Below are 21,714 nucleotides of genomic sequence, written 5' to 3'. Positions count from 1 at the left end.
ACCACTAAGTAGCCAAACCCAAGGTCACCCCTTTGGCCCTATCTTGCTTGACCTTCTGGCAGCACTGAACACAGCCCAACACCCTCACTTTGATGGGTCAGTCTCTCTTGTTTGTGCCCCCTCTCACCCTCCATGGCTCTTTCTCTCTCTTACTCTGCAACCCAATCCTGGGTTTTCAGCCCTATCTTCTCCTTCCACAGGGCCGCACGATGGGCATCATGCCCAGGAACTCACATTCGCCTCTCTCCACTACGCTCCTGACCTAAACGCTGTTTACTTGATGTTTCCACACCAACGTCTAACAGACAACTCAGCCTTCACGTGCTCAGAATGGGACTTTTGATGACTCATGCATGTTCCTCCCTCCAACTTTCCAAACTGAGGAAATGACACCAACCGTAACCAGTGGCTTGGGCTGAGACCTTAGAGTGTTGCAGGATTCTGCCCTCTCACTCATCATTCACATCTAATCCACTAAACCAGAAAACAAACAAACAAACCGTGTTTTCTACCTGATGCAGCCATCCATCCCATGCTGGAATAGGTTCCTGTGGGAAGCATGAGTTCTGTGCAGGGACCATGCTCTAATGGGGGCTGGAGAATCTAGGAGATTAGATCAGCTGGTCTCCAGTGATTTTTCATTAGCTCTTCTCTAAAATATATCCCGAGCCATGGCTTCTGTCTCCCTCGATGCTGTCTGGTAGAAGCCACACCACCTCTCACTCGTGTCGATGAACGTTTTACCCAGTTTTCCTTTCCAGCAGCCCTCTTCATGGTCCATTCCCTACACAGCAGGCAGCACGAGGTTGGCAAGCCAATACTCATCCCCATCACATCCCAAAGCCTCTTTAAACCCTACTTCCCTAAATGGTTTGGCCTGAGCCCCATGCTCATCTTGCACAAATAATTATGCCCATGGTCATCATGTCCAGTCATACTGCCCTCCTTCCTGTCCTAACATGATGGGGCCTTTCCTGTCCCTGACCATCACACTTTCATTGGGTTGGTTTCTCTTTCTCAGGCCTGTGGTCTCAGCTCATGTCACCTCAAGAGATGTATGCTGATGACTGTGTCTAAAGTGGCTTCATGCCCCTGTTTATTTTTATCTCACCAAAGAGTTTATTTCTTTCATTGCGTTCAACACAAGCCTACCCTTCTGCCCTTAAAATGTAAGATTCAGTGTCTGGAAGTGTTGACCTGCATCACCAACACTTAGGGACTTCCCAGGTGCTCACAAAATACCTGTTAAATGAAAATACACAGATCTTTCCTTCTCAGAGTTTCTACAGTGAATGCATACTCCTTTTGTAACACAAACTCTCAATATACAGAGGCTGTTTTCCCAAGTGGAGAGCATGGTGCCAGAGTCAGAGAACTCTGGAGAACACTAAACAACTCCCTTTAGATTCCTAGCCCTGAAGGAGCATGGCACCTGCAGAGGTTCACTGCCTCCTAAACAGATCTGTTCCAGCCTGGGATGGATGTGCCTGGTAGAAAAGGCTTTCTCAGCTGATGCTCTGCCTCTCCTCCTTTGGCCCCAATCCTCCATATGCCCACAGGATACACAGAGCTTCCAGTTCTGCTTCTCCAGACAGTCTTCAGATGCATGTCCCCAGCTCCACTCCAAGCTCATGCACCCTCCCTCTCTCAACGATATCCCAGGGAGTCTACTACCCTGGTCACTTTGCCCCATGCAATTCCATTTTGTCTAAAACCCTCTTGAAAGGGCAACAGCTTCTATGCTGTGACTTCTGAGATCTAAGCACACATGGGCACAGGACACTCCTGGATCTGCACTCAGTTGTCCACAAATAAGGCCGGTGTGGCCTCAGCAACCCAGTATCCACACTGGGCTTCTGCTAATGCAAAGCTGCCCTTTTCACAAGTGGCCTTGATTTACACACTGAGATGGCTGCATCACCCCCTCTCACTCCTTTTGTTGGTTTCACCTATTTCCATGTCACCTTTCATTACATTAGCTCAGGGTTTCTCAACCTTGGCGCGCATGACATTTGGGCTGGATCATTCTTTGTTGTCCATTATCAGCAGTTTAGCAGCATCCCTGGCCTCCATCCACTAAGGCCAGTAGCACCCCCAATCCTCAATCACGACAATCCCAAACTACCTCCAGGCATTGCCAAATGTTCCCTGGGGGCCAAATTACCTTGATTGGAAACTATAGTGTTAGAGGTTTTGGCCATCCTACGAATCTGATATACATGTTCCATTGCACTAGCATCTTCAACAATAATTTTGATTTATGAATATCCCCTTCTCAATTCATTAACATCATTACTTTGAGCAAAGGACACGGAGGGTCAAAAAGGGAGGTGCTCCCAGGAGGTAAGTGTGCCCTGGTCCCAGAGGCAGCAGAACAAAGGCTGAGAGCTGAAAGGGCTGGCATCTCATCCATACTTGTGTGACCCGGGCACATTAGCACCACGGGCTTGCACCTCTGTCAGGGGTCAGAGAAGTAACAAAGTCACCAGAACTAACTGAAGTAACAATGAATGTGTAGAGAGGCAACTGGTAGAAAAGAGAAGAACTGGGTCACAGTGGCCTGCTGAAGAGAAAGTCATGGACAGCCACACTTCAAAGGAGTGTGAGTGTGTGTGTGTGCACATGCATACTCACTTGTGTGTACGCATACTTTTAGACAGACGCATGCACATCCACATAAAGATGAAGGAGATTTGGACCAAATCAAAGACAATACTTTCTTATCTCAAAATCCTGCATAGTGCCAGTCGTGCTTCCTCCTGCATACAACACACTCTAAGGGGTTGCATCGAGAAGGGAACCTGTTTCTTCTGTGGGCTCTGGTTCTGCCTGCCCCACCCCAAGGAGCTCCACCAGCAGCTCTCCCAGAGTTGGCAGAAACGAATGCTTGTAATCCCCTCATATCTAACTAGCACCCTCGTGCCCTCCACATTTTATTTAAGATATCCTGTGTCCTTTTGACCTTTCTGACATGTTACAACCTCTCCTTCCAACTACACTTTCATGGCCCATCTCCCCAGTCTCAGGACTAAGGCTGCCTGCACAACATTTGCCTTTTAAAACACATTTAGCTTGGAAAAAAACATTTGTGTAGTTCTATCTTACCAGACAGCAATTTCAAAGATTAAGAGGAATAGCCAGTGCTTACAACATAAATACAATGTTTCAGATAACATTTGAAATAACTTTAAAGTATCATGTTTCTGCGGCAGCCTGAGTAAAAGATTAGGTCCAGATGCTCTGAAAAGCAGTCTGGAACCTATGTGACTCTGGTGGAAGGAAACTTTATTCCCTGCAGAGGAACAACCAGAGTGAAGTCAACAAGGTGAAGTCAATATGCCCATCCCACTACTTAGCCCTCTTCAGACTTATAACCTCCTAAAGCCATTAGAATAGATACTCCATGAGGGTCAGTATGTTTACTATTTTGTTCCCTTCTGTCCAGAACACAGGCTATTATGAGAATGGGTCTCCTACCCTGCCATGTTTGGTGGAGAGTGAGAATGCAGAGGTGGCAGGCAACCTCTAAGACTCTTCCGAGGCCCCACAGATACTGGTATCCATGCCTTTGTGTGCCACCCCACCTCAACCCTACCCCCCATACTGACTGGGGGCCGGTTGCATGGTGACAGTGCGGGATGCCTGCTAGTCCACAGAAGCCCATCCAGTTTCCCCTGGTCCCTGGATTTTTAACCTGAGGAGAAGCCAGGGGCCATGTCATGAAGACACACATGCAGCTCTTTGGGCAGCTGAGGTCTCCAGCCAGCAGCCAGCATGACTTGCCAGCTATAAGAGTAAGCCACCTGGGAAGACAGTCCTCCAGCCCAAGTAGAGCCTTCAGATGATGCAACACATTTGATTGCAGCCTTGTGGGAGACCCTGAACTGAACCAAGTCATCTCAATCCACATAAATTATGATTATATCTGTTTTAAGCCATTAAGTTTAGGGTAATCTGTTATATAGCAACATATAACTAATACAACATGTGGAATAGGCTCAAGTGAGAGAAGCAGTGGTGCTTAATAATAAACACTGAATGATTTGTTGACAAATGAGGCCACATAATCTTAAGGAGGGCAGAAGGAAGGTAACCAGAGGCTGAGCTTGGGCAGAGTCAGAATAAAACTTTGCAGTATGAGCAGGGATGAGTAGGTAAATTGCTAATGTCAGGAAGGAGGGAGTTGAGCTACACGCAGCCAGTGTGAACTCCTAGAAGCTTCCACCTCCCTCTGTCTTCATTCATCTCCACCTCTAGCTCTAGAAGATGGTCAGAGGCACTGGGTCCTAAACCCTTCAAGGGCCACAATATCCGAGCCTGGGAACCAGGACCAGAGGCAGATCCCAAAGTTCAGATTAATTTATTGTTACTAACAATATTATAACTCACCAACCTTCACAGTGTTCTTTCCTTCTTTCTCTTCTTTTTATTTTACCAATATTACTACATTTGCTCTATTTTCTTCATCTTACGCATCTTATAGTCGATTCTTGTTATTCACAGTAGTTATGTTCTATAAAGTCACTGACTTTTCAAATACTGAACCACTGCTCCTGGAGAAAGACAGAGTTATCTTCCTGCAAGCCTGTGGTTATGACATTTTAGTCAACCAATCGATATACAACCTTGTTTCATGTGTGTTTCTGTTTACATAAACTTATTTCCAGTATGTTGTTGACTTTTTAACATTGAGCTCACAGCCAATAGCACTGTAACTCATGACTGAATAAAGTTCACCTAATATGCGTGTTTTCTCCATAAGGCACATCATAGCCTTCCTGTACTTAGGATCATTAGACAGCACTCAGTACTATGCTTGGGAACCATTCAAACAGCAAAATCACCCAGAAAAAGCATAAAAAATGCAAAATTAAAAAAAAAAGTGGCTCTAAGTAGCATGAAAATGACACTCGTTTGTAGTATGAGCTGAGACAAGAAGGCGGAAAATCATTTCCTTCAACCTCAGCTGGGAATATATGTGTTGGGTGATTCAGATTTTTTGCCACTGTGCATGTCCACAAATGACCACATAAGTGCAGTGAGTTTTGATTTGGGGATGCAAATAAATTTTAAGAAGGTGAATTTGTAAATATGAACTCCATAAATAATAAGGGTCAACTGTAAGTAACTTTCTGCCACTCTCTCTACTTCCTAAACAGACCCATCTTCATCAATAAAAATATATCATTTTGCCTCGGTATAAGACTGTGCTCTTAATTGTAGTATCCTTATTCCCTAAACTTATGTTTGTTTCAGTGTTTTTTAAACTTGGCATGAAACCAGAAGAGGCAGCTTGCCTTTGTACTCCTTTTTTTTTTTTTTAACCCTATCTGTCCTGATTATCAGAGGCCCCAACTAGTGATTCAGGCTTCTTCTTTTCCTAAGACCCACAGAACCATGGCACCGAACCACAAAGTGCATCTCCTGCTTCCTGTAGAGGACACTGCCAATGGTGCTTATCATATTAAGGTGGCTGCTTTCACACTACTGGCCACAGAGCCTCCCCAATTACTATAGACTGAGGAGACAGTGGAAGAAGTGGATGGTGCTCTGGGGAAACAACACCTCGGACAATATCTGCCACATTCTACCATGTAGGGGAACAAAATCAGATAGATGCAAAAAGCTATCTGAGTTTATCACGCCCAAAGCCACACAACCACCTCAATGCAAAACAGCCCTGATAAAATTTGCCTGGGAATTTCCTCTGCAGCTCAAATCTGAGAAAATTAAGTGTTAGGACTTAGACAGAGGAAAAATTTCATCTGTGGGTTCAATTAATTTGCATAAGAAAGGGGAAAGAACCCAGTCTCAAGGGATACTAGATCTGCCTAGGCTGGTCAGGAATTAGATGTCAGTTTCAGAGAAATTAATAGGCCAAGGGAGATTCAGGGGGGCTACCCCAAAAGCCTCAGAAAATGACCAGCCTTGATTGGTCTGCAAAAGGCTGTGGGCACTGCTTTCTGCAGCAGGAACACAGAGCTGTGGTCTCAGCATAGAGAGACATAATCCACAGTACTTGCCTGAGGTGGCCAAAGTCCCTTGTGCCTTCTCTGCTAACACCAGACGAGCAAACCCAGCTCTGACTCCACAGGGGAGAGAAGGTTCTCTCCGCACTACAGCTCCCCTCCACACTACATCACACAGGCATGCCCACCATGAAGCAAGGGGTATGCATGAGGAATTGGTTATTAAAAAGAGAGCTAGGTTTAGTGAATAATCAGTGAACATGCTATCACATCCAAGGTATCACTTGGTAATGTCCCATTAATGCTCTCTTGAGCAGGAGAGAAAGGGTGGGGTTGCCCCCAGTAAGCTGAGGCCTGGGTCAACCCTGAGTAGGCCCAAGGACATCTCGCCAATGAATTTCACCCAGTCACTGTGTCCCAAAAGCCACCTCACTGCTCATTCTAGTCTGGGGAAATATTAAAAACAAACAAACAAGCAAAAAACAGACAAAATAATAGACAAGATGACACACATTGAAAGTGACTGATAGCTCTCACTAGCTTTCTATTCATATGACCAAACCACACAGGGAAGATGGAAAGGCAGCAAAGTGACCGAGCTTCCTTGGTTCTGCTCCAGATGACTCTCCAAGACTCCTTCCCACTCAGAGAACAGAGGCTCCTGAGAAGGCCCGGGTCACCTCACAGTGATGTAGCTTCTCCAGTTGGATCCATAGGTACCTGGCTAAAGTTTTCAGTTTCAGGTACTATTCTACATTCTGATCAAATCCCTCATTCACATAACCCCTAAAGGAACTCTGCACCTGCTGCAGAAAGCAAATTACCTGATTTAAACAAAAAGGTGGATGCCTGCTGAAAGTTTTAGTGAATGTATATATATAAACAGAGAGTTTTAGTGCATCATTTTTTTCTAGCCAGTTAAAGAATTGTGGGTGACTCATTGCAAAATATTACAGAAACTTATGATAGTGTCCTTAGATTTCATAAACCTGTGATATAAATATACCAAATGCTTAAATAAGTGCCAAAAGTTATATAAGTGGGAGGTTAATAGTCTGGATACATGATAACTGCAGGAAAGAACTAAGATGGCAAAGGGCTGATCACTTCAGCTCTTACTGGCAATTGTTCAGTGGGAGAGTGCTGGCTGAACAAGGGAGAAAACACAAGAGCACAGAGCTGCTAAGACATTAGTATCCTTCCTATGGATGCCCACAGCAGGTATAGAGTTCTAGGATCACTGTTCTGAATTTACGTGATTCCTACGCATTTGACTAACCTTCCTTTCCAGGATCCAAACACGGGCCTGGAATCAGAAGCCCAGAACAGCACGCAGTGTGAAAAGAAAAAAAAGCCCATAAAGCAGGGAGAATAGTGGAAATGGGAGAGAAAGCAGCAGACAAGGCTCTACAAGCTGGAGCACTTCCTGCTGCTGCGTGGTGCGTGTAATTAGGGAAGTGGGCTGCTCCCTTCTCCAGTCAGCATGCAAAGCTAGCCAGAAAGCAGAAGTACAGATCTCCCATGCCACCAGCCTCTTTTAATTGCACATTCAAATGAAGCAAGGACACCCCAAGGGTGTAGATCCACCTAAACATACTTGAGCTAAGAGTTCAAGTCAATGGACTTGGTGCCAGTGGACTTTGCTGAGCGAGCTAGCACTGCTGGCCAGAAATGCACTCGCCCAAGAGTTCTTACCAAACAAACTTTATCTTGAATTGCTAAGTAGGGCATAACGAAATTTTTTTGTTTATTTCATATTTTTAGGAAGTTCTAGGACATTGTAAGTATCAAATTTCAAATAGGGGAGAAATTCTTTAAAGGCTTTATCAGAGACCCCAGGAAGCTAACTTATAAGGGGAACAGGTGAGGTTGGGAAGGCATGGTTTTTATGGCAGGCTGGTGATTGATGCCAGCTCTTTCTGATGCCAGCTCTTTCTGACCCTGATCCCAGATCTTCTGGTACTCAGTCACTTGTGGTAGCAGCGAGAGTCACAACTTTACAAAAGAATTCTGGCAAGGTCTCTCAAGTTGAGACCAGAGGTACTTTTCAAGCATCTAGTAAACATTTACATACTTTGCAGTAAGCAGACTTTTGAATTTCTTGCTCCAGGCTGTGTCATCTCCCACTCTTGGAAAAGCAGCCAGGAGAAGCCCAGCCAGGAGAAGCCCAGCCAGGCTTCAGTTCACAACAGGTAAGAAAACATCACTGGAGATGCAAGATGGAGAGAACCCCCTCTAGACATCTAAAGCTGGAAGGAGTTCTGTGGATAGCTTTACTAGGATACGGCAAGGGGACTTTTAAGGACATGTAGCCAACCTACACCCCAGCCTGATGACAGCTCTATGATAAAAGTATTACCATTTTATGGATAATAAAACTAAGCCCAAAAGAGGTTAGGTACACATCTTTAGTACAGGCCAGGATGACCGTGAGAATGATGGTGATGAAGATGACAAGGATGGCAGAGAGAAGCAGCTATTTCACAAACACTCACTCACTCACAGGGTGTTAACTGACGAGTACAGTGCCCCTAAAGGTACTGTTACCCCCAAGTCACTGACTGGGCATAGGGCTCAGGAAACTCAGTTATCTCCCAAAGAACACATAGGTACCAGTGGCAGAGCCAGTGCTAGAAAGCCAGCCCTTCTCTTAATTACAGCCTTAAGAGACTTGCAGGTCTATTAGCATATCCAAATGCTAGCTCAGGCTTTCCTGCCAAACCCAGAACTCCTTCCTAGTCACCTTACAGTGGTGGTTCTCAACACGCAGCCCCAGGATCAGTTACATCAGCATCACCAGGAATTTCCAGGAAATGAAAATGCTCAGGGCCTCATCCTGATTTTTAGAATCAGAAGCTCTGGGAGTCAGTCCCAGTGATCTGCTTTCACCAGCTCATGTTTGAGAACTTTGGCAGAAGAATGCCATCCATGTAACTGCTCGAGACAAAAATCTAGGTCCTCTTAGATAGCAACCTCTTCCATATTACTAGTAATAACACATCACGGGTCCCATCCATCTTACCTTCTAACCTTCTAACCACATCCACTCTTCAAACAAAACTTGATCACACTACTTCTCTGATAAAGACTCAGCATGATCTGACCCCTGATCTAAGGATGAACATGCCCATCTTCCAGCTCACCCTCAGATCTCACCCTCACAGGGCTTTCTCTGACTGCAGTTCTGATTTAATTTTAATTTACCTTTACTTAGATGTGTGTGGTTATTTGATGAATGCCTGTCTTCTTGAGAAAGGCAGAGACTGTATCTATCCATCTTTCTCTCTTTTACTCTTTAAATAAACTTTTAATTTGATAATGTATTTAGATTTGCAGAAAAATTGCAAAGATAGTACAGGGTTTCCATATACCTCACATCCAGTTTTCCCTATTTTTAACATCTCACATGTCTATGGTACATTTCTCACAATTCGTGAACCAACAGGAACATCTTATTAACTAAAGCCCATTTTTTATTACTTTCTTCAGATTTCTTTAGTTTTTACCTAATGTCTTCTTTTCTCTGTTCCAGTACCCCATCCAAGATACCACATTATATGCAGCTGTTAATGCATCCTTAGGCAGCTATTATTAGCTGTGACAGGTTCTTAGACTTTCCTTGTTTTTGATGACATTGACAGTTTTGAGGAGTACTGGTTAGGAAAGTTTATAGGATGTCCGTCAACTGGGGTTTGTCTAATGTTTTTCTCTTGGTTAGACTGGGGTTATGTGTTTTGGAGAAGACAACAGAGGTAACGTGTCATTCTCCTCAAATCATATCAAGGGTGTATGTTGTCAACATGACTTATCACTGTTGTTGTTAAACTTTAACACCTGGCAGAGGTGGTGCTTGTGGTTTCTCCATTGAAAAGTTACTTCTCCATCCTATTCCCTCTCCATGCCATCCTCTTTGGAAGAAAGAAACCCTCTACACAGCCCACACTTATGGAGAGGAGAGGTATGTTCCATCTCCTTGAGAGTGGAGTATCCTCCTAAGTTATTTAGAATTCTTCTGCAGAGTAGGTTTCTCTATTCTCCCCGCTCCCATCGATTTATTCAATCATTTATTTATGTAAGTACAGATTCAAGGGTATTTATGTTATACATTAGGTTAAAATCCAATAGTACTTTATTTTACTGCTCAAATTGGGAGTACTTCCAGCCAGCTCCTGTGTCTTCCTGACATACCTCCACCATTCATGGGTTTGTTTATTTTGGTTTTTGAGCACTTCCTTACTCCTGTCTCTACAAAATACTCCTGGTGTATCTTGAATATTTATTGCTTCAGTCTTAGAATTTCTCATTTCTCAATCCTTTTAATTAAGAGTGGTATTACAAATAGATTTGGGTGCCAGATGTGTTCATTGCTACAAGAATGTCATAGATTCTCTCAGATTACAGAACAAGGAAATATATATGTGTACAGTTGACCTGTATATGTACACATATCTAAAGTATTTTTCTATATACCTGTCCATATCCATATTCATCTAAATGTGAGTTCATACTCTTGTCTCTATCCTCTGCATCTATTTTCTAGAGAGAAAGTTGTTGAAAATGATAAAATTGTCTCCTTAAATGTATGGTACAATTCACCAGTGAAACCATATGAGCATGATGCTTGGGAGGGGGGTCTTAATTATTGATTTAAATTGAAAAGACAGGGATGTTCAGGCTACTTTTCTTTCTGTGAAAAGTATTCTACTATTGTCCTTTTGATGTCCACAGAATCGGTAGTGATAACCTCCCTTTTATTTCTGATATTCATAATCCGTGCGTTTTCTCTTTTTATTCCTGTTTACCTTGACTAAAGGTTTATTAATTTTATTGATATTTTCAAAGAACCACCTTTGTGGTTTTTTTATTTTTTTATATTTTACTTTTTTCAATTTTGATGATTTCTGCTATTATTTTGTTTTATTTCTTCTTGCTTTAGGCTCAATTTTCTTCTTTTTCTGTAGTTTTCTAAGGTGGAAGCACAAATTATTGATTTTATATCTTCCTTTTATTTAATAATATGCTTAATGCTACAAATTTCCTTCTAAGCACTGCTTTTACTGCATCTCACAAGTTTTGATAAGCTGTATTTTCATTTTTATTCAGTTCAAAATATTTTTAAATTTATCTTCGGACTCTTCTTTGATCCAAAGGGTATTAATTAGGATGCTGTTTAATTTCCAAATATTTAGAGACTTTACAGCTATCTTTCTGTTACTGATTTTTAGTTTACTTCCGTAGTGTTCTGAGAACATAACTTTTATGACTTTTTATTCATTTAAGTTTATTTATATATGTTTTTCAAAGTGCTCTGTTTGGGCGAATGTTCCATGTGAGCTTGAGAAGAATGTGCATTTTTCTGTTGTTAGTTTGAATATTTTATGTGTAAAATAGATCAAGTGGGTTGATAGTGCTGCTTAGGGCATCTATATCCTTCTGATTTTCCATCTACTTAACCTTTCAGTTACTGGCATAGTTTGATGGAAATCTCCACTCATAATAGTGCATTTGTCTCCTTTTGGTTCTATTAGTGTTTGCCTTGTGTATTTTTATGCTCATTTGTATGTACATATACATTTAAGATATTATGTCTCCTTGGATAATTGATCCCTTTATAGTTATGCGACATCCCTCTTTATCCCTGATAATCTTCCATTTTCTGTAGTCTGCTTTGTGTAAAAATATAGCTACTACATCTTTCTTTTAATTAGTGTTTGTATAGGATCTCCTTTTAATTTTAATCTACATGTGTCTTTACATTTAAAAGTAGGTTCCTTAGAGACAATATATAGTTGAACCTTGTTTATTTTTTAATTTACTTTGACAAATTCTGTTTTAATTGGTGTACTAGATTATTTACATTTAAAGGGAATGTTGATTTAGTTAGATTAATATCTACCATGTTTGTAACTGTTTTTTATTCATTGGATTTGTTCTTTCTTTTTTTTCTTCTCTTTTCCTGCTTTTTCTGGTTTTAATCAAACATTTCATATGATTCGATTTTATATCCTCCTAGTATATTTTTAAAAAAATGTTTAGTGGTTGCCCTGGAGTTTACAATATACATTTAAAATCTAAATTCCATTTTCAAATAACTCTACCGCTTCACATATAGTACAGGTACCTCATATAAGAGTATTCTCAATTTCTTCCTCTGATCATTTATGACAATGCTGCCATTTATTTCACTTATTGATATGCTATAATCACACTGTAGCTTTTAATAGCTATCTTTTAAGATCAATTAAGAATAAGAAAAATAAAATATTTCACTTCACTTCACCTTCATTTTTTCCTTCTCTGATGCTCTTCTTTTCTTCAGATAAATCCAAGTTTCAGACCTGTATGATTTTCCTTCTTCCTGAAGAACTTCTTTCACTATTTTGTTGTAGGGCCAGTCAGCTAGTGATAAATTTTTTCAGTGTTTGTCTAAGAAAATCTCCCCCACTCACCTCACTTTCGAAGGATAATTTAGCTAGATATAAGATTCTAGGTTGGTGCTTGTTTTTTCTTTTCCTCCAACACTTTAAATCTTTCACTGCTCAATTCAGGTTTGCATTGTTTGTGAGGAGAAGTCTGCTATAATTCTTATCCTTGTTCCTCTGAAGGTAAGGGCCATCTAATTAGATGATTAGTTTATAATAGATGGTCCATAAGTATCAGGTGAAAGAATGAACAATCTGGACATGATTATTCTTCAATAGATGGTCCATGATCGTGTCAAATGTATGAATGAATGAATGGCTCAGATATGACTATCTGGTCCACAAACATTAGTCAAATGAATAATACATCAATGAATCAGTGACTGACATGCGATTGCAGTCGTCCCAAGACAGGAGCCCCAATTGCTCATCTCAAATCTAAGGCAGCCGTAGGTGCTTGGGTCCAGTCCACCCTATTTCACTTCCAGTCACTAGAGAGCCCCACATCCTCCAGTGCCTCTGAATTCATTCTGTGACATGCAGTGCACACCTTTTCCGTACTTCTTCCTTGGGAGCTTTAAGTAGTCCTAAACTATTTCTGCCTCAATTATTAGGTCTCTGTTTTTATGTAAATCTGAAATGTAAATGGAAAAAATGTATTTTTCATAACCCCCACCTCAAAAAAAACCCAACACAATTAGCAAACCTTTATATGTCCCATTTAGATACTACCTAATATTATTTTCTACCAGAAACACTCTGGGCCTTATCATCTTAATTTCCTTCTTTTCCTTATACACAGCCTTTAACAAAATTTGAGGGCTAGACCAAGAAAACTACAATGACTCCACAAATTTCAGGGCCCTTTGTTGTGAAGGCACTGTTCACTTTTCACCTTTGCTACAAGGGTAAGCTGCATTTTGTGTCTTATTTTAGGCAGTACCCTCTTGTAGAGTCATGGAAAACCTGCACGTGTGGAATCAGATAGGTAGTCTATAATATGGTCATGAGTCCCAGCTCAAAGCAGTGTCTTTGGGTACAAACACTGGCTCCGCTGCTCTTAGCTATACAGGTGAGCCTCAGTTTCCTCATCTGAAAAATGAGGATTACAATAAAAAACCACCTCAAACTGTGGTATGGTATTCCAGGGCCAAGCCACTGGAAGTGTTCAGAGTGTGTGGCCTGGCACCTGGTAAATGACCTGGGCTGGCAATGAGGATGAGTGTCCCAGTGACAGCCCTCACTATTTGGCTGGAAAAGACCTCCTCACATTGGTTTTTCTCATCCATGCACTCCAGGAAGGCAGCTCCACACATTCCTCCTCATTAGCCTTTACAGTTTTGCTGATGCAAGCAGGCTCAGGGACTATTCATAATAACAAGTATTCTCCTAATGCTAACTGTCAGGTGAGATAACTGTATTATTATAATGTATTTTTTAAGAGAGATATATTGGAGTGTTTATGGGGTGAAATTTTATAATAACTGTAATTTACTTTAAAAATACCTCATCAAAAATAGGCAAAATATTACCACATTGAAGTCATAACTATACTGGTGGTCATTACACTATTCTATGTGCCTACATATCAGAAACTATTCATTTTAAGAAATATAAGTTTTTCATGCAAAAATATAAAAACAAAGCATAAAACACCCTACAGACTATGGGCTTTAAAGATAAGTTTAAAGCACATCCCCATCAGCCACCACTCTGATTGCTTGAGGGCCTCTGAGTTAGTCCATGGGTGCATCAACTGTGGGCAATAAAGACACTCTGTGCTTTACGGATCTTACTGGGAAAGTGGGGGCGAATGCAATATCCTCCACCAAAAACTCTCAGAGCACACTGAATGGCAGAGGATCAAAGAATAGTGTGTACGAAACTTTGAAAACAAAGAGCTTTAAACAAAAAATTCTCTGTTGTTCTGATGTTACGTAAAGTAAAGTTCACTAAAACCTCCAACTACTAAAATGACCAGCATTTTACCCTGCAAAAACATGTGCTTCATCACAAGAATGACTTGGGTTCAACATTTCCATGTAAGGAGCAGGGGCTGACCCCACTGGATGCCCTTCCCCTCCTAATGGCTGTGTGGCACCCATCTATTGTTAAGCAGCTTTGCTTATGGTAAAAATGACCCCTAATTTATAAATTGCATCTGGCTTGGAGGAACTATAAATATCTGATAAAAATAAAAGCTTTGAGTCTGTTTCTGGTGGACACCTGGAAGCTCTGCCTCAAGTGTTGTTCAAAGGGATAACTGGCTCTCTGGGAATGCTCCAGGTGTGGACCTATCCCCTTGCACCTGTGCTGTCTGATGCAGTAAAGATCCACGGAAGGAAATGCATGCTGTTGCCCCGCTGCGCAGAAGGAGGTTCTGCCTGACAGCCTTCTGAATCAGTCTGTGCCAAATATGACATTTGATGACCTGTGGGTCTGAATACTGTGAGCTACAAGGACCTCCTGGTGGGTGTGTGTTATATTACATCATTGCCAGTTTCTGCCTGTGCAGTTGGAAGTAGACTTGCCATAAAATTAGTCTCTGGTTATGAGAAAGATATTTATTTAGAAACATTAGTTATGAAAAATGATTCTTTCATGAAGAAACACTTGTGTGAGAATTAGATTCTTGTTTTGAGAACTCATTGGGCTTGCTATCACGATTAAACAGAAATATCAAATAATGACACTGTTTTTAATCCTGATGCTTGTGATCTGACCTCTGTATCTGTTCACTGATGTCTCACTGGTACCAGAACAGCACCATGCACAAAGTAAGAGCTCAAGAAAAATCTGCCCACTTAACTAACATGAAATGCGAGGCTAAGAGATTTCAACTATACAAATAGTTCATCTGTTTCAAAAGTCATGTCTCTTATAAAAACAGTCAAAATTTTTCTTCCATTAGACTTGACATTAAATATTATTTTATATTAGTTTCAAGTGTACAGCATAGTGGTTAGACATTTACATAATTTACAAAGCGATCCCTCGATTGGTCTGGTACCCACCTAACACTATTTGGTTATTAAAATATTATTGACTATATTTCCTATGCTGTACTTTACATCCCCATGACTATTCTGTAACTACTAATTTGTACTTCTTAATCCCTTCACCTTTCTCATCCAGCCCCCCAAGCTTCCTTCCATCTGGCAATCACCAGTTTGTTCTCTGCACCTATGAGTCTATTTTCAACAAAAAATGTCAAATTTAACTTGGTTTTAAAAATTATTCCACTGCTTTGTACAAAAAAAGGAAAAATACAGTCATTTCTCATTATTTGTGATAATTTTGTTCTATAAAGCTGCCCTGAACAATGAACTAATAAATATTAAAACATTGCTTAGGTTCCTGAGAGCCTCTGGTTACAACATTTTCGTTAACTAATCAATAACCTTGTTTCTGTTTAAAGACACTTTATTTAATATATATTGCTCATTAATTAACATTGAACTCATGGCCAACAGCACTGCAACTCATGCCTGAAAGAAGTTTATCTAATACATATTTTCTCCATAATGCACATCACAGCCTTCTTCAATTAGGAACCCTGAATAACACTTCATACTATGCTTGTGGGCAATTTTAAACAGCAAAATCACCAACAAAAAGCACAAAAGTTCAAAAAATGTGGCACTCAATTCACAAGAAAAGGACACTTGGGCAGAGTGTCGCCTTGTTCCACCTCAGCCGGAAGTATGCACACTAGGTGACTCAGATGTTTTGCCACCCTGCATGAGTCCACAAGGGTCTACAAAAGCATGATGATGTTGCAGTCTCAAGTCAATTTTAGCGAGTAGGCAAATTCACAATACAAAACCTGAGGATAATGAAGACTGACCATATTATCTTAGATAAGAAAGCTTAATGTAGGTCATAGATTCATTCTTTATTCATTTTGAATGACTTCTAGAATATTCACATGGGGCCTTCTTGGTCACAGACATGATGGGTAAATACAGGTTATTGTAAAAAACCATTACAAGGGTGAATAGATATTAATTTTGGAAAATTCAAATCTCAATTAGCCTCAGCTCCTGATAACCGTATCTCCCTGTGCTTGCTTGGCTCTCTAACAAAATGCTTCCTGGCACCCTCGGAAACCTAAGTTTCATTTATTAAGTATGAGAATACATGGCCTTTGCACTCAAAGGGGCCTGAGCACGAACCCCAGCCTGGCTTCTCACCAGCTCTCTGGCCTTGGCAAGTTACTCTCCACAGAAAGGGTATAGCTTCCATTTTATTTGTATTGTTCATCTTTTAGGAGATATAAGGGCAAAAAAATGATAAAATGTATCATTTCTTAATTGTAAGTGTTCTTTTCTGTATTTCAAAAGTTTTTCAAAAAAAATTGGTTGTTAGGAAGAATAAACGAGGTTACATCTGATCAAGGCCTGGTGCTTGGCTCATATACTTCCTTTCAACTTGACTATAAACAACTTGAGCGCAGGGAAGGGTCTTGGCTGCTGTCATGCCCCCAGCATCCAGCACCATCCTGGCTGGCAGGAGGTGGACAATAAATCATTGTGCTGAATGGATCAGAGCAATTGCTGACAGTATAGCTCTGGCTGATCGTGTTGATCAGACCGGCTGACAGAATTCAGGGGACAAATGACCTATTTTTGCCATTTTAAAGTCATTTTATGTTTGTTGGTTTTTAACTGTTCCTGCAGAAATTTAGTTGTTCAATAAAAATACCAAAGACTCTAAGTTACTCTGTAAGATAAATATCAAAATACAGATAGCTTCGGTGTTGAGAAAATAAAGATTTCAGAACTCCATTCTCTGTGAAATCGCCCACCACAAGAACAAGAGAAATGCTTTGAGACGAGTAGACACCTCTAACCTCAGACAACATACTGAGGTAAACAGAGCTGAATGCAGAGAAGCCTTGACATGGGAGCATGAAGACCCCTAGGGAAAATGGTCAAGGAAAGTGGGTGACCTCAGACAAAGTCTGAAGAGCTAGGGATTCCAACATTTTCTTGAGGGTAGAGGGGAGATTTTGAATGACCAGCAGCGACTCTGGAAAGAAATGTTAAACCAGTTCTCTCTCTTCTCTCTCTCTCTCTCTCACACACACACACACACACACACACAGCATTATTGAAGAATGAGGAAAATATTCTGTTAGGCTGGAATACATCTTGAGCTGCTCCCTAAAATGATTCATTTCTAAGATGAGGAACCTACCCTGAATCTATACAATTATGCTAAAAGAATAAAAGGAGAGAAGCAATAAGAGAAACATATGGCACATAAAGAACTTTTGCCAGAAAACAGTCTCAAGGGGCGGATGAAATCAAGACCACGAAATCAAAGAACTTAAGAGAACAGTTACTTTGTTAAAATAATAGCTCAAACCAGAAATATATAAGTTAAGGAATGAGACAGAGAGGCAAGAAAGTCATCAGAAATAAGCTGGCAGTGATCAGGAGACAAAGTAGGAAAGAAATGGTGATGCTATTTCAACAGCCAAAAAAAAGACAGAGATTAAATTGTAAAGGATATGGATAGGATGGAGTAGCTCAAGAAAAACTAAATGGAAATAAGAAAGTGTGAAAAAATTCAACAGAAATGTACTAGGACAAAAGAGATCCAAAATATGCAAGATGTCCCTGAAGTAAAGATTTAAATAAAGCAGTGGAACATATGTTCAGAGTTATAATTAAGGTAAATGTCTGTAAATAAAAGGATTTTTCTCCTGGACTCTCTTATCCAGGCGCCTATAAAAGAAAGTCGTTTACTGGGCCTTCTCCTCGGCCACACTCCAAGTTGGCAGACCGAGGAGTGATGTCCCAAGGAGGCAAGCATGTCCAGCCCAGAGACAAATGGTCCAGCTGGGCTCAGGGTTGGCAGTGAACCACACAATTTAAGCAAGTTGACTAAAATAGCTGTGGAAGGTAGGAAAGTTTTTGATGTTCTACCAAGAATCAGGCCAGAGCAGGATTTCACACCTTCTGGATACTTATTTCAAAATCACTCCAGATGTTTCTTAAACTTTCAAACACTGGGACCTGAGCTGCTACCCCAGGTGTTTCCTATGCACACAAAATCCTAAGACTCCTTTCATCAACAAGCTCAAGCCACAACAAAACAAAGGAAAGCTCCAGACCAAAATAGTGATTCTCACCTTACCTGCAGGTTAGAATCATTAGTACTGTTTTTAAAAAGTACTGTTGACAGAGTTCTAGCCCAAACTTACTCAGAACCTCCAGGGTGGACCCAAACATATTTTTAAAGCTTTCTGGGTGATTTCGCCTGCAGCCAGGATGCAGAATCATTGCTCTAGCACGATTGTCTTTGCAGTGAAGGTCTAGGGGCTCAAAACTGATCCAAATAGAGATGAGCACTGAAGTGGGCAGCAACATGGGCAGTAGCAATTGAGGGGGAAATGACTGAGTGGAGTAAAGAATTTGAAGTTTTACGTAGAATTTGAAAGAAGTAATATTAAAATCATCATTCAGGAAAATACTTTGTTACACCCCTCCCCCCCACACACACACTAATTTTTAGACATTTTGATTTTGCAACAGTATTCAGGTAAAGCCTCTCGTCTGTGTGTTTTTATCGATGGCACATACGTGCGGGCTGGGGTGTGAAGCTGACTTTAGAAAAAGCACATGTGTTTCTCCACTTCCTGATGTCAGGCTGAATCATGAAAGGAAGTTCTATAATTTGCAAACCCTTCCAAGCTGCTTCTCTTGTGGTATTTTATCTTTCCTCAAATTGAGCAGCACCGGAATTCCAGAGACAGGCAAACTGCACCTCTTTCACCCACTGCTGCCCAGACTGAGGAGGAGCCAGGGTTCCGGCCTAGGGCACAGCAGCAGGTGCCAGCTGGGAAAGTTGGGCCAGCTTCACCTCTGCTGGCCACAGGCTGCTCAGCTGCTGCCTCCCACAGATGAACCTGCCTCTCAGCGGCCTCAGGTCCTTCTCTTGCTCTCAGGGTTCTCAAATGAGCACACGGAGCACATTCTCAGAAATAAAAGTCTAACTCTCTTGTATCTGAAAGAACAGATACAGTCAAGCAATAAACATTACGCTTTTTTCGTTTTGCCTTAATGAGGAACACGTTCCTCTTCAAATTTTCCTTTCTAATGGATAGAACTTTTGATCCCCAATATTTTGAGAAAATGATGTTGATTTTTTTTTTTACTACAGAGAAATGAATAAGTACTAAAGTTTTTTCCATTTCTTCTAAAACCTTTTCAACAAAAAGTCTAGTTATTCTTTCAAAACCCTGCTGAACCAACTTTGCTTAATCTGAGGATACATCACTTAGTGTCCTCCAAGGCTGGGCTCCCATTACACTGCTCCAGGGCAATGACTGGAACCACTGGTGTGACTCACCAGTAACCTGTCACTGAACCAGACTGTGATGGTGTGTGTGCGTGTGCGTGTGTGTATGCATGTGTGCTGTGTGTGTGTGGTGGGGGGGGAGGCTGTTGTGTTGAGTAGCAGACCGTTTCTGTGTTGAGGATGAGTCAGGTCAGATCTTGTGGACAAGATTCAGGGTCTCCTGGTGCTACCATCCTTCCTATGGTCAGATCCTTTTTAAGGAAACAGGAGGCACTCAGGGTCCACACGTGGACAAGTGGCAAGAGTTGTGATGCAGTCACCATGTGCAGCATCAAGAGCTAGGAAAGGTAGGAGGGGGTAGAAACTGGTGTCCCTCCCTGATGCCCCAGGAAGAATCATGTGTGGCTCAGGTATAACATGGCATTCTGGGTCTGTCCCGCAGACCATGCTGCGATGACCGAAATCCTTGTTCTGCTCTTCCTCACACAGAGCCACTAGCCATGTGTGGTTACTGACCTTAAAATGTGGCTAGCGTGACTGAGAACTGAATTTTAAATTCTATTTAATTTTAAGTACTTGAATGTAAATGGCCACATGTGGTGACATACCAAATAGCACAGTACTAGAACCTTGGCAAGGAAGCTGGAGAAAGGCCCTCTCTCCCCACCTGGACCAGATCAGAGGTGGAGTAGCACACAGCGCCCCCCGACACCAATGCGATGGGAGAGCATGTGGACAAAGGAAATCTTACAAGTTCACTCCAAGGAACAGACATCTCTCCCTTCCAGACGTTTCTCCTACTTGGGCCAAATGTGGAGGTTCTAGGTTTTCTTTTTATTAAGGAGAGATATTTTACTCCAAATATCTAGTTTACTATATTCAAATCGCAACTGATCTTTTGAAATATAAGAAAAGAAGTTTAAGAGTGCCAACATTTGCAAAGGAGGCACCACGCTGGGAGCATAGAGCACACAATATGTTTACAGCACGCTCTCCAGTTGGACATTCTGAAGGTGCATGACCATGGCCAAAATAAAGTCACAAAGTGTTTTAGCACTTCGGGGTAAGAGTGACACTGTGACTCCCTGTGGAGAAGGTGTCTTTGTCCAATGATTGGAGATAGAAGAAAGCTGAGGAAAACACACCCCCTAAGCGGTTCTTGTTAAAACCCAGCAAGGTTCCCAAATGCACCATTAGGGAATAGACTTGCTTTAGAGTCAAGTGACACTGTTTGGTAAGAGCTAATCTGTTTAGGCAACCCTCCCACTGAGTCTTCTAAAATCATTTTGCCCCCGCAAAGACCTGTTTTTTTCAATCCCCAGGTAAGCAGAGGTTATCAAGCTCCTTAATTTCCTGTAGCCAGTCATGACCACCTGCAGGGCCTCTTTGCTCAGTGCTTTGTACAGCATGTCTTTGAGCTCCACAACCACTCAGGGGCAGGCATTTGCAGCTTCACTTTGCAGATGAGGTCACCGAAGCCTAAGCAGTTTCATCAAATGATAGAATGCAGAGCTATGTGCCTGGTCTGCTTCTGCCAACCATGCCGCCTCTTCCTGCACCGTCCCCATCTCCGCCCCTCTCCTCCACCACCAGAGAGGGGCTTTAGAGCCGCTTCTCAGAACTGAACATTTATAGGTCAAGGGCATGGTCCTAGATGTTTTATTACAAAGTATAAAAGCAGGTGCGTGGATGAGCCCTGGGGATCCCCTTGTGAGGGCTGCATGGTGTTCCCACATGTGCATATGGTCAGAGTCAGAAGCAGGAGGACACAGCTGCAGATCATCCCCAAAGAGCCCTCAGGTCACCATCTGCTGCAACCTCTGAGGTCCAAAAGCCAAGCCACAGACACCAAGAAGCCATGGCCCAGCTCTCAGCCTGGAGCGAGACTGGTCATGTCCTTCTCATGAGAAAAAACATCCCACATGAAACAGTCAGACAGTAAATTGTTTGGCAGAAAATAAGTACAGTGACTTGGAATAATGCTAACCACTAACCTTAAAGATGGAAAGCATTCA

At 41.7% G+C, this 21,714-nt stretch overlaps 1 protein-coding gene across 4 annotated transcripts in view; it reads right to left on the bottom strand.

Annotated features, from left to right (window-relative positions):
• Positions 1-21,714, bottom strand: part of SYK (spleen associated tyrosine kinase) — a 78,097-nt gene that overhangs the window by 44,830 nt on the left and 11,553 nt on the right. Inside the window, exon 1 of one of the 4 annotated variants that reach the window (XM_039852146.1) lies at positions 7,249-7,463. The exons of the other annotated variants lie outside the window; for them this stretch is intronic. The gene's annotated coding sequence lies outside the window, so the exon portion shown is untranslated. Of the gene's footprint in view, positions 1-7,248; positions 7,464-21,714 lie in introns of those variants that run through there. 4 annotated transcript variants of the gene reach the window in all.

This window comes from Pteropus medius, unplaced genomic scaffold (assembly GCF_902729225.1).
Source record: "Pteropus medius unplaced genomic scaffold, Ma_sr-lr_union100, whole genome shotgun sequence".
NCBI classification, from domain to species: Eukaryota; Metazoa; Chordata; class Mammalia; order Chiroptera; family Pteropodidae; genus Pteropus; species Pteropus medius.
Note: the sequence above shows the minus strand (reverse complement) of the source record. Positions and strands in the feature narration are given on the sequence as shown.